Consider the following 11,092-nt stretch of genomic DNA (forward strand, 5'->3'; position numbering starts at 1 on the left):
CCCCTCTCTCTCTGTCTGTCTCTCTCTCTCTCATTTATTTTTTAAATAAACTATATTTTTCAATCTAACTTCTGAGCAATTTTTTACATCTTTCTTGTGGCACTGGATTGCACAACCCCCCACCCCACCCCCCGGGGGAAGGGGTCTGACCTTAACATTTTGGAGCCCCTGCTGGGATATATTTTTAGCCTAACAATAATCAAAATTGAGTTCGATCACTTGGCATTCAATGTGGGGAAGGAGAAGGAAGAGAGCATATTAAAAATCACACCATGTGTTCAACTTGACATAAATGGGAAACAGATAAAATGGAAAAAGTTATGTATAAAATTTGTAGAAGTTTGTCTCCTGACATTACACTCAACAGTAATAAAACTTTTCTGGCACGTTCTCAAATATGAAATGTAATAGCCAAATGTATGATTTACTTTGTGTTTCCATTTTACATACTCAGCATAATTGCACTTAAATAATGGTCATAATTTCATTCACTAGACTTTTAATTCGGAGGGCAGGAAGTTGATATACTGCATTCTGGTATTCTAATTTTTTTTCTTAAACCCCTAGCAGTATATTGCTCTCACTGTTTATCATCAACTCAGGACACTGCTGAAACCCTCCTTTGGCAGTCAGCACAGGAAGAGGTGATACAGGGCTTGTTGGGAATCAAAATTGCCTTCTGGGAGCCAAGGGGTTCTCCTATAAACCAAAGAGCAAGAGAAAAAATGGAAAAGAAACAAGGACAAATTACCAGATAAGTCTGCAAAAAAAATTGCCCGTAGAATTGCTCTGTATTTCTTTCTTTCTTTTTTTTTTTGGAGTTGGAGTCTCACTCTGTCGCCCAGACTGGAGTGCAGTGGCCACCGCAGCCTCGACCTGCTGGGCTCCGGCGATCCTTCCACCTCAGCCTTCCGAGTAGCCGGAATTACAGGCGCGCGCTACCACGCCCGGCTAATTTTTTGATTTTATTGTAGAGATGAGGTCTTCCTGCCCAGGCGGGTCTCGAACCCACGGGCTCAGGCAATTCACTCACCTCAGCCCCCCAAAGGCGCGGGATTACAGGCTGAGCCATCGAGCCCGGCTTGCTCTGTATTTCTTTACATGGTTACAAAAAAGAAAGCTGACTTTTATTTTTTTAGCATTCTCTCCCACCAAAATCTCAATTTACCACTGCTTGATCAATAACAATCGATGGCACTTTGAAGAATTTTGTATCCTCAGCACCTAGAACAGTGCTTGACACATAGTAGAGAGATTAGTGCATGCTTGTTGAATGAATGCATGACAACTAATGTTGTTTTTAAAATACTTTCTGAGTCATCAACTTAAACAAAAAACTCAAAAGAGTTAATGATGTGAGTCCTGTTTTACAAACTGGGTTTTTAAAATTAGTGATCAGATATTATTTACGTGACCATATCTCACCACCTGCCCCAGTGTATATGCGACTCAATGGACAGAGGCCCTGGACACAGGGTTTTTAAAGGCCAAGGAAAGGTACCCGGGACACCCCCTCCACCTTCCCACCCCCACCCAGTCCCGGCTTCCCAGCTTCCAGCACTTGTTGCAGACAGTGTGAACTCAAAGTAGACTTTGGCAGGCAGACACTACAGCTGCTAATCTTCCAATACTGCAAATCCTCCTGTCCTGCTTTCTTCCATGTCAAAAAGCCTTGTATCTTATTCCAGCCTCATACCTTGTTACCCCAGTGACCTTGGGAATGTTGCTTAACCTCTCAGACTCCTTGGAAGCACCCGCAAAGAGAGCATCATAATAAAACTTCCTAATGCATTTTCAATGAGAGAATGTACATAAAATTTCCAGGGACAGTGCCCTAGTGGGTCTATACTGATCTGGGTAATTGTTAGTTGAATCTGAATTTTTCCCAGACATTGTACATTTCCTTTGGCACCCTCCCCTCTGCCCAAATTCGAGCCAAGCTATGAGGTGTTGGGAAAAACTGAAGGATAGAAGCTGCCTTATATAGCGATCCATTTGGGCCAAACTGAACTCAAAGCAAAACGGTTGTCATAGTTTCCAGATGTGTGCAATCAACAGTCACAACAAAAGGACCACCAAGAGCTCCTTTGGTAGAGACAGTGCCCACAGTCCCACAGTCAGAGTCAGCACTTAGTGGGGAGTTACTTACTCTATGTCCATAATCGAAATTCTGACTTGAAAGGGGAAGGGAAATTTACATTCATTGTGTGCCCGGCATTGGGCTTGTTCCTTACATCTATCATCTAATTTTATCCTTGCCATCATTTCCATTTCCCATTTTGATGAAAAAAATGAGAGGTCTGTCATATGCATCTGACAATACACAGTCAATGAATGGTTGTTCTGGGATCTAAACTTTGGTCTGCTGAGACTTTGCTCACTAATCATGCTGCCATCTCCAAAAGTTGCAATTACTACCGGAATATAATATCACTAGGAAGGTATGATTACAGATTTTCTTTTCTACAACTCACAATAATTCAAAGCATTCTTGTTTAGAAAGATTTAACAGGAATTTGCAGGATTTAAGACAGAGTCCTGTTCTGGGGCAAGTCACTGAAAGAAAGTGCAATATGCTTGATATTTGCATGTTCTTTCATTCTGCTTCATTCTACTCCCAGCTTTCAACTCCGTACAAGCTAGTGGGAAGCAGTCGGGGCAGAGTGCCTTGGCTGGTAGTGGTAAAGTCTATACAAGGTGTGTGAAAATCAGCTTTGCTACTTTAAAGTCATTTTTAAAGTAAGACTTAGATGTATAAATTAGACTGATATACACAAGTAAGATGGATATAAAGTAAATGAGATATCCTGGAAAAGTAATGGATGTGAGTGGTTTTTTTGTTTGCTTGTTTTGGGGTTTGACGAGGCACTCAAAATTCTTTGTACCACAGCGCCCTAGGTAATACGCAAAAGTAGTGGTTGATTATCTGAGAAGGGGAAAGGAGATGGTTGTTAAGTCTGGTCATGGAGACTTAACAAATGGAAGAGGGGAGAAAAGAAGTACTGGAATTCTGCAGCAGGGTCTGGAGTCAATTGAGACCAAGAGAAAGGACCTACCAGCTTACTTAATGCTGATTATTTGGTTTTCCGTCTGACTTGCAGAGCATGAAAAAGGTGAGGCTCAGGAGTCTTTCAAAATTTGAGTTGAATTCAGCAAATTCCAGATGTCACCCAAGGCAGAAAACATGCATAAAGTTTTTTTTATTGCTGCTTGTTTACTTTCCAACAAATGCAGAACGGAGAAAATGCAAATGCCTGACATTGCTGCTATAAGCAGGACAACTGCGCTGGGGTTTTGGAAGGAGAGTCCCAAAACTAACACTAACAGAGCAAAACCATTTATTCTTAACTACGTGGAGTCATTTACAAGAAATGGACTCAGCAGCAAAAGTTTTACAATCCCAGTGGTCTCTGAATGGGAATTTGAAGTCAAGTCCAGTGACTCAACCCAAGCCTTTTTGGCAAGCCCAGGAACAAATTGAAGTGCCCAGCCAAAGGCTACATGATTTCTTATTCCTTGAACCCCAGAAATAAAGAAATACTCCTCTCAGATACAAAAGCAGACTGTGCTTTATAGAAAAATTTGCCAGCATTTTGCAGTTCCTCAAACTTTCACCCAAATATTTCTAATAGCAAAGGAGAGTTTAAAGCCATCCCCTGAGATCCAGGAAAACATTGAGAAGACGCCTACCACAACCATGAAATGTCTTTATTAATCCTGTGTCTTATTTTTTTTTAAAGTGAATTTTTAATTCATAGCACATTTGCTGGTTCTATTATGATTTTAAATAACTGACCATTGAGCAAATTTGATGCCCTCCCCCAAAATGCACTGTGCTTAGTTCATGACTTTAAACATACTCTAAGGACAGGATCACAGGTTACAGAACCTTACATGTTTAACAAACACAAATGTGGAACTTAATGTGGACTCAAGGTGAATAAAGATCTATAATGTTTCTCACCCCTGTCCAACCTAGATCTACCCTGCTTAGACATCATTTGGGGTTGGGATTGAAAGAAGGAAAAGGAAGAAAAAGTGTGAGAAGGAGAGAGAGGAAGATGAATGAATTTCCAGAGCATTTTGAGCTTGTCAGGTGGGGAAAAATTAAATGCATCCAGGGAAAGAATAATGCCCCTCCCCTTCTCTTCCTGGAGCCCAGATCAGCCCAAATTAAGCATTGTTTTGATGGAACCAAGCTGAGAAAAAACACAGTCTACGTTGATGTAACCTCAAAGCAGAACCTCATGGGACTTGGGATGTGGCAGTTGTACCACCCTGTAAGTGGTCTGCTGAGGGCCTGCCAGGTTGCAGGCATCCTACTGAAAATGCAGATCCAGAAGCCCCAGGAGTGACTTCCTTGGATTTTTAAAATAGCTCATAGACTTAGCTGCCAGTTACTCTTTGATCCACCTTCTTTCACTCTCTAAGAGCCCTGGAACTTCAGCAACTAGAGCTGACTCCAAGGGTGTTAACTGAGGAGAATTTTTTGATCACCAGAGGTGGAAAGGTCAGAAGCCTACAGGGGTGTTAGTAACACAGAATGAGCCAAACAGGCTGCCCGGGAAGGGCATATTTAGGGATTAGCAGTGACCTGGAGAACTTGTGTCCTTCTTAAAGACATTGAAATTCAAATTAAAAAAACCAAACAAACAAAATAACCGTACAGGCCTAAGAAAGCAGGTCAGGCAGAACTTGGCCTATGGACTTCCAGGGTAAGGATGCTTCTCAGAGAAAAGGACAGTTAAGGAAAATGAAATTCTAGCCTAATGGCCATTTGTGCTGAGTTCCTTTAGCACAGCAAGTATTGTTTGTTTGTTTATGTCAGGGTCTTGCTCTGTCGCCCAGGTTGGAGTGTAGTGGCACATGAATCATCAGAGCCTCAACCTCCTGGGCTCAGGTGTTCCTTCTACCTCTGCCTCCTGAGTAGCTGAGACTAAAAGTGTCTACCACCCATGTCTGCCTATTCTTTTATTTTTATTTTTTGCAGATATGAAATCTCGCTGTGTTGTCCAGGCTGGTCTCGAACTCCTGGGCTCAAGCAATCCTCCCGCCTCAACCTCCCAACATGCTGGGATTATAGACTGGTGTCCTTTTAAAAGCTATGTATGTGCCTAAATATCTAAATGGAAGGATAGACCATACTATAGGACCAGCCCATAGGAGCAAGTAAACTTCTGCGGAGGTAGCAATTCTTCTGTTTGGTTTTCTCCCCCACCAACTTGGAAGGAGAGGAGTCCACTCTGCCCACTATATCTTTTCCACCAGACCCCTCGGGGCCTAGAGGATTGACAGTGAGGCTGATATAGGACTGCATAGAGGCCACTCATGAGGTCCTGTGCATGTTACCGTGAGGGAGCAGAACAGCTGGGGCCTGGACTCACTCCCACATACTCACAGCAGCCATGTTTTCAGAAGCCTGCTCCCAGCTCAGAGGGAATTGGAGAAGCCAAATGAAAGTGACAGGAGGTGGTGGAGAAAGTTTATGCCTTTGATGAATAAAAGACACTTCAAAAACAATCTGAGAAGTAGATTTTGGATAACAATCAGTTCAATCACTGAAATATACATTTAAAAAACAAGATTCTGAACTAAATTAGAGTTCTACTTCATTTCAAAGTTTAGCAGTTGTGTCAGCAAACAAAACATCAAAGGAAACCAACAGGCCGTTTTAGTCTCCTCTGAAGTAGCAACCAGAAATCTCTTTCTCAGTGAGTAATCATATTACAGTCCCCTACTGCTGAGCCTCTAAGAAGGAAAGGGGGTACAACTAGGCAGGAGGAGATGATGTCTGCCTCATCCTATTGAGTTGGCAACTGACCATCTCCATGGAGGTTTTTCATTTAGATGTTGGTTAAACATCTTTTGAAACTTAATGGGTTCACCACCCAGAATTGCTGGCCCTCTTAGTTTGCTTCATGTTCTGCATCTGCCAGTTTGTATTTACAAAGTCCTTTCCATATTCTTTTGGTTTCTGAATACTTTTTATCTGAAATCCATATCCTTTTGTTTTTTTTCATGTGACACTGGTCAGGGCATCTTTTCCTTGAATATTGTGTGTGGGACAAAGCTCGGAATGGAGAATGGGTCATTCAGTTGTGGTATTGTTTTCTTTTCTATTTTTCTTTTTTTTTTAGCATAGGGGACTTTATTGATGGTACACAATGAGGTGGGGCTCCCTAGGCCCCTCCTTCAAGTTTTCAGGGGGTCTGACATGAACACTGTGAGGAGGGGAGATTCTCAGTGTGGTTGGGACTCCTCAGCAGCTGAGGGCCTCTCTTCCTCTCATGCTCTTGCTGGAGCTGATGGTTCAAGGTTTCTTAGTCCTTGGAGGCCATATAGACTGTGAGGTCCACCACCCTGTTGTTATAACCAAAATCTTTGTTATACCAAGAGATGAGCTTGACAAAGTGGTCGTTGAGGGCAATGCCAGACCCAGCATCAAAGGTGGAAGAGGTGTCATTATTAAAGTCAGAGGACACAACCTGGTGGTTGACATTGCCCAGAATGCCCCTGAGGGGGTCCTTGGATGCCTGCTTCACCACTTCTTGATGTCATCATATTTGAAGGGCTTCTTCAGGGGGCAGGTCAGGTCCATGATGGACACATTGGTGGTGGGGACACGGAAGGCCATACTCACGAGCTCCCCATTCAGCATGGGAATGACCTTGCCCATGGCCTTGGTAGTGCCAGTGAACACAGTAATGATGTTCCGGAGGGCCTCATGGCCATCCTGCCACAGTTTCCTAGAGGGGTCATTCATGGTCTTCTGGGTGGGAGTGATAGCATGGACAGTGGTCATGAATCTCTCCATGATGCTGAAGTTGTCATGGATGACCTTAGCCAGGGGGGTTAAGCAGTTGGTGGCACAGGAGGCATTGCTGACAGTTGTGAGGTTGGTCTAGTACATCTTGTGGTTCACGCCCATCACAAACATGGGGACATCAGTGGAGCTGGCTGAGATGATGACCCTTTGGCTCCCCCCGTAAGTAAGCCCTAGACTTCTCCACGTTAGTGAAGATGGCTGTGGACTCCACCACACAATCAGCATTGGCGTCACCCCATCTGATTTCGGTGGGGTCTCACTCACGGAAGATGGTGATGGGATTTCCATTGATGACAAGCTTCCTGTTCTCAACCTTGATGGTGCTGTGGAACTTCCTATTGGTAGAGTCATACTGGAACATGGTGACCATGTAGTTGCGGTCAATAAAGAGGTCAGCGACAATATCCACTTTGATGGAGTTAAAAGCAACCCTGGTGACCTGGTGTCCAAAACGACCAGATTTGTTCACTCTGGCCTTCACCTTCACCATGGCGTCTCAGGTCGCAACTGGTGTTGCATGAGAAATGGGGCTATCTATCATATGGGAGGAGCAGAGAGCCGTGGTATTGTTTTCAATTACACCTCATGCAAACTGTCTACCTATGAGGTTGATCTGAGCCTCTTTGCCATAGTGTGAAATCATAGTGAATTCTAAAGCTCCCCACATCCTCTAAGAACAGATTTCATGCAGGCACTTTGAAAAATAGTATTTTACAGATAAAAGATGGGAATGAGGCAAAGGAAAAAAGAAGAAGCAATTTAAGTCTCAAATATAAACTCATATATCAAACTCATCTACCAAGCCAGGTTGAAAAGGGGGATTAAGTATCTCATTGCAGACCTGTCTTTGTGAACTTATCAAAATCATGAGTATTTAGTAAATCCTAAAAAAAATGGCAGACATTATTTGGTCTTTCTTTCTGCTTTAAAATTGTGACCATCTTAATTTCCCAACATAGTCAAATTTTGGAGACTACAGCATTGGCTGTATATTTTATGCCTAAATACTGTTTAAAATAAAGAAGTACCTGATTCATAAAATATTCATTTAGAATAAGTGAAAATAAATAAATTTATACTTTAGCATGAGAACACTCCAGAAATTTACCAGACTAGGATTCATGTCTAGATAAGTGGGATAAGATTAAGAATGTATTCAGAAATTGTATTCCTGGTCCTAAGGAAAAGTAGCTCACAGGCAGAGATGTCTTTCCTTTGTTGCTGGTCATTTCACCCCTGCTGGAGCCTCTGGTGGCTCCAAAGAGGAGAAGGCAGAGATATTGCAGGTGTAAGCTGAAGTGAATTGTCCATACTATGAAGATGGTATGTAAATATGATGTGGTGACCATATGCACAGGGCAGCAGGGCGGTGGGAGCTTCAGTGCAGGCCCAGAAGCCCCATGTGCCTGCCTTTGAATGCTGCCACCATCCTTCTACTAGTTACTTGATTATGGGCAAGTTAAGCTTCAAATGAACAATATAAGCTTATAAAAATGGCAGAAGAGTAATTAGCTCATAGATTTGCAGTGGTGATTAAATGAGATAATCCTTGTGAAATAGTTTAATACTGTGCCTGGTCTACAGTAAGTACTCTGTGAATGCAATACTTCATGGTTTACAAAGCACTTCTATATACACATACACTCATTTAACATCCCCAAAAGTCTGTGATGTAGGCTTTATTAGTCCCCTTTTATCAAGGAAGCATCTGAGGTCAGACACTCTCGGCCATTTTCCTGTATACACAGTGAGCAACACTAGTCTTCTGGCCTTAACACCCATGTTCTTCCTTTAAGGTCCTCCCTCTCAAGCACAAGGTAAGTGAACTACTTATTTTAAATGTTCTAGAGTTCCAGAGAGTATGAAAGCTTAAAGCTTTATTCAGTCCAATTTAGCGTAATGGGTAAAACATGGGCTTTTGGGCCAAACATACCTGGGTTCAAATTCACTTTCAGGTTGTGTTACTTTGATCCAGTTAATCCACTCTCTGTACCTGTTTTCTCCTTCTTAATATAGCACAATCTTCCCTGTAGGTCACTATGTGCACTTTGAAGAAAGCAACAGGAATACTGCCTTTATCCTATTCAAGACTCTGTCAAGTTTAGTCACTTACTAGCTGCAGAGTTTAGTTATTCAGTGGTGGGTACTTTCAGTGTATAAATTCTCTATAATAACTAATATGATTCAGTGATATATTTATTTAAAAATTACCATCTTTACATTGCCTCAGCTTAAAATACAACTTACTAAGGCATGAATGTACATATTTAATAAAGTATTTAGAGTGCCTGTGTTTGGATGGCAACACTATCCAGTTAATTCAATAACTCAATTCCAATTGTTGGAACTGTTCTTTGGTGTTATGGACTGAAACATACAGTGGTGAGATCATCAATGTGGTCATCATGTAGACCATGGCTTTGCTGTTTCGTGACACCTAAAAATTTTACTCACTGTCTAACCATATTTCTCCAGTTTGACCTTTGCCACTTATGGTTATCAGACTTACTTTTTACTAGTTTCCAAAATAATAGTTGCTTCAATGAAATAGATTTAGTTCTCTCTAATACAGTCTAAGCTCACATGGCTATTCAGATGTCCCCAGGGTGCTAGGATCCTTCGATGTCATTGCCCTAGGCCTCTGAAGTGGTTTGCCCTTGTCTATGTGGTCTGAGATGGCTTACAACCACAGGCATCTTTTTTTTTTTGAGTCATAGTCTCACTCTGTTACCCAGGCTGGAGTGCAGTGGCATGCTCACGGTCACTGCAGCTTTGACTTGCTGGGCTCAGGTGATTCTTCCACCTCAGCCTTCCAAGTAGTTGGAACTACAGGCATGCGCCATCACGCCTGGCTAATTTTTCTTGATTTATGGTAGAGATGACATCTCCCCAAGTTGCACAGGCTGATCTTGAACTCGTGGGCTCAGGCAATGCTCTCACCTCAGCCTTCCAAAGTGCTGGGATTATAGGCATGAGTCACCCTGCTCAGCCAGCCACAGGCATCTTAACCAGCAGGAAGGGGAAATGTCTTGAACATCACCTCATATCATCTCAGTTCCACATAACCACTTCTATGATGACCAGTTCTGTGCAGGTTTTGACAGTTTGCTTGACTGCAACCTGGCAGTGCCTCTTGATTTCTGTTCTGAAGGTTCTCAGACATCACAGCAAGTGCAATTCAGCAGTGTAGGAGAATGAACATCTTGATAGATGGAGGGCTAGTATCAATGAATAGTCCCCCTTGTGTCTCTTCATTGGAAGGTCCTGTGAGACTGAGCACCAGTCACCTACAAGAGTGGCCATAAATTCTTGCATTGGCCTCCATTCTTCCATACTTCTTTCCCTATCTCTCACTCTTGCTCCCTGAGATCACTTCCCAAATAAATTGGCAGTTAAGCTTTAGCTTCAGATTCTACTGTCAGAGGAACCCAGGCCTAGAGCGGGGAATACATAAGCCTTCCATGATTCAGAAGTTGCCCACATCTCATCTGCTCACACTCCACTAGCCATGTGAACTCCAAGAGAAGATGAGAAGTAGGTTCTTTATTCTGGGTATCCCTGCTCCCAGTTAAAAAGTCCATTACATGGATATACACTCTGAAAGTACTTTATGTGCATACCTCTTTATTTAGACAAATTTGAATTTGCACAACTCAATACACCACAGATAGACAAGGGGATATGACCACTGAGCTAAGAGACCTGAGTTCTTGTCTGTACACTTCCACGCATTTTCTACATGAACTTAGGCAAGTTGCTTAAGTCTTCTGGGCCTGAATTTTCTTATTCATAAAATATTGATAGTCATAACTTCTTTCTCTGGGTAGTTGTGAGAAGAATGAGATTGCAGACAGGAAAACACTTTAAAACTTGTAAAATATGATGATGTAAATATGGGTTAGATTTGGATATTGCCTATATGAACACAATAAAACAGTGGTAGAACATTCAGTTCCATTGTGTTACTATATCACCAGACAGTCCCACTCACAGAGCACAAACTCATTTACCCCATAGGTGGAAGAAATCTCCCAACTCACCATCCTGGGAAACAGAGATCAGAATCAGGTAAACATTTGCTACTTAGAAGGTTGCATTCAGTAGGTCTCTTGCAGATAATCTCTCGTCATTTCATCACTATTTCTTTGTCTTCCAAAAGGTTATTTACCTCTGGAATTTATCCTTTTAAAAATAATCAGAAAGAGAAAGGCAGGGGAAAAAAAGTTGCCCATGATACTCATCACGTGAGCCCAAGAGACAGAATGG

At 42.2% G+C, this 11,092-nt stretch overlaps 1 pseudogene; it reads right to left on the bottom strand.

The window, feature by feature from the left end:
* Positions 1-6,320: 6,320 nt before the first annotated feature.
* LOC103274783 lies at positions 6,321-7,316 on the bottom strand (annotated as a pseudogene).
* Positions 7,317-11,092: the final 3,776 nt, after the last annotated feature.

This window comes from Carlito syrichta, unplaced genomic scaffold (assembly GCF_000164805.1).
Source record: "Carlito syrichta isolate Samal-C Ts95f unplaced genomic scaffold, Tarsius_syrichta-2.0.1 Scaffold314876, whole genome shotgun sequence".
In the NCBI taxonomy this organism is placed as follows: Eukaryota; Metazoa; Chordata; class Mammalia; order Primates; family Tarsiidae; genus Carlito; species Carlito syrichta.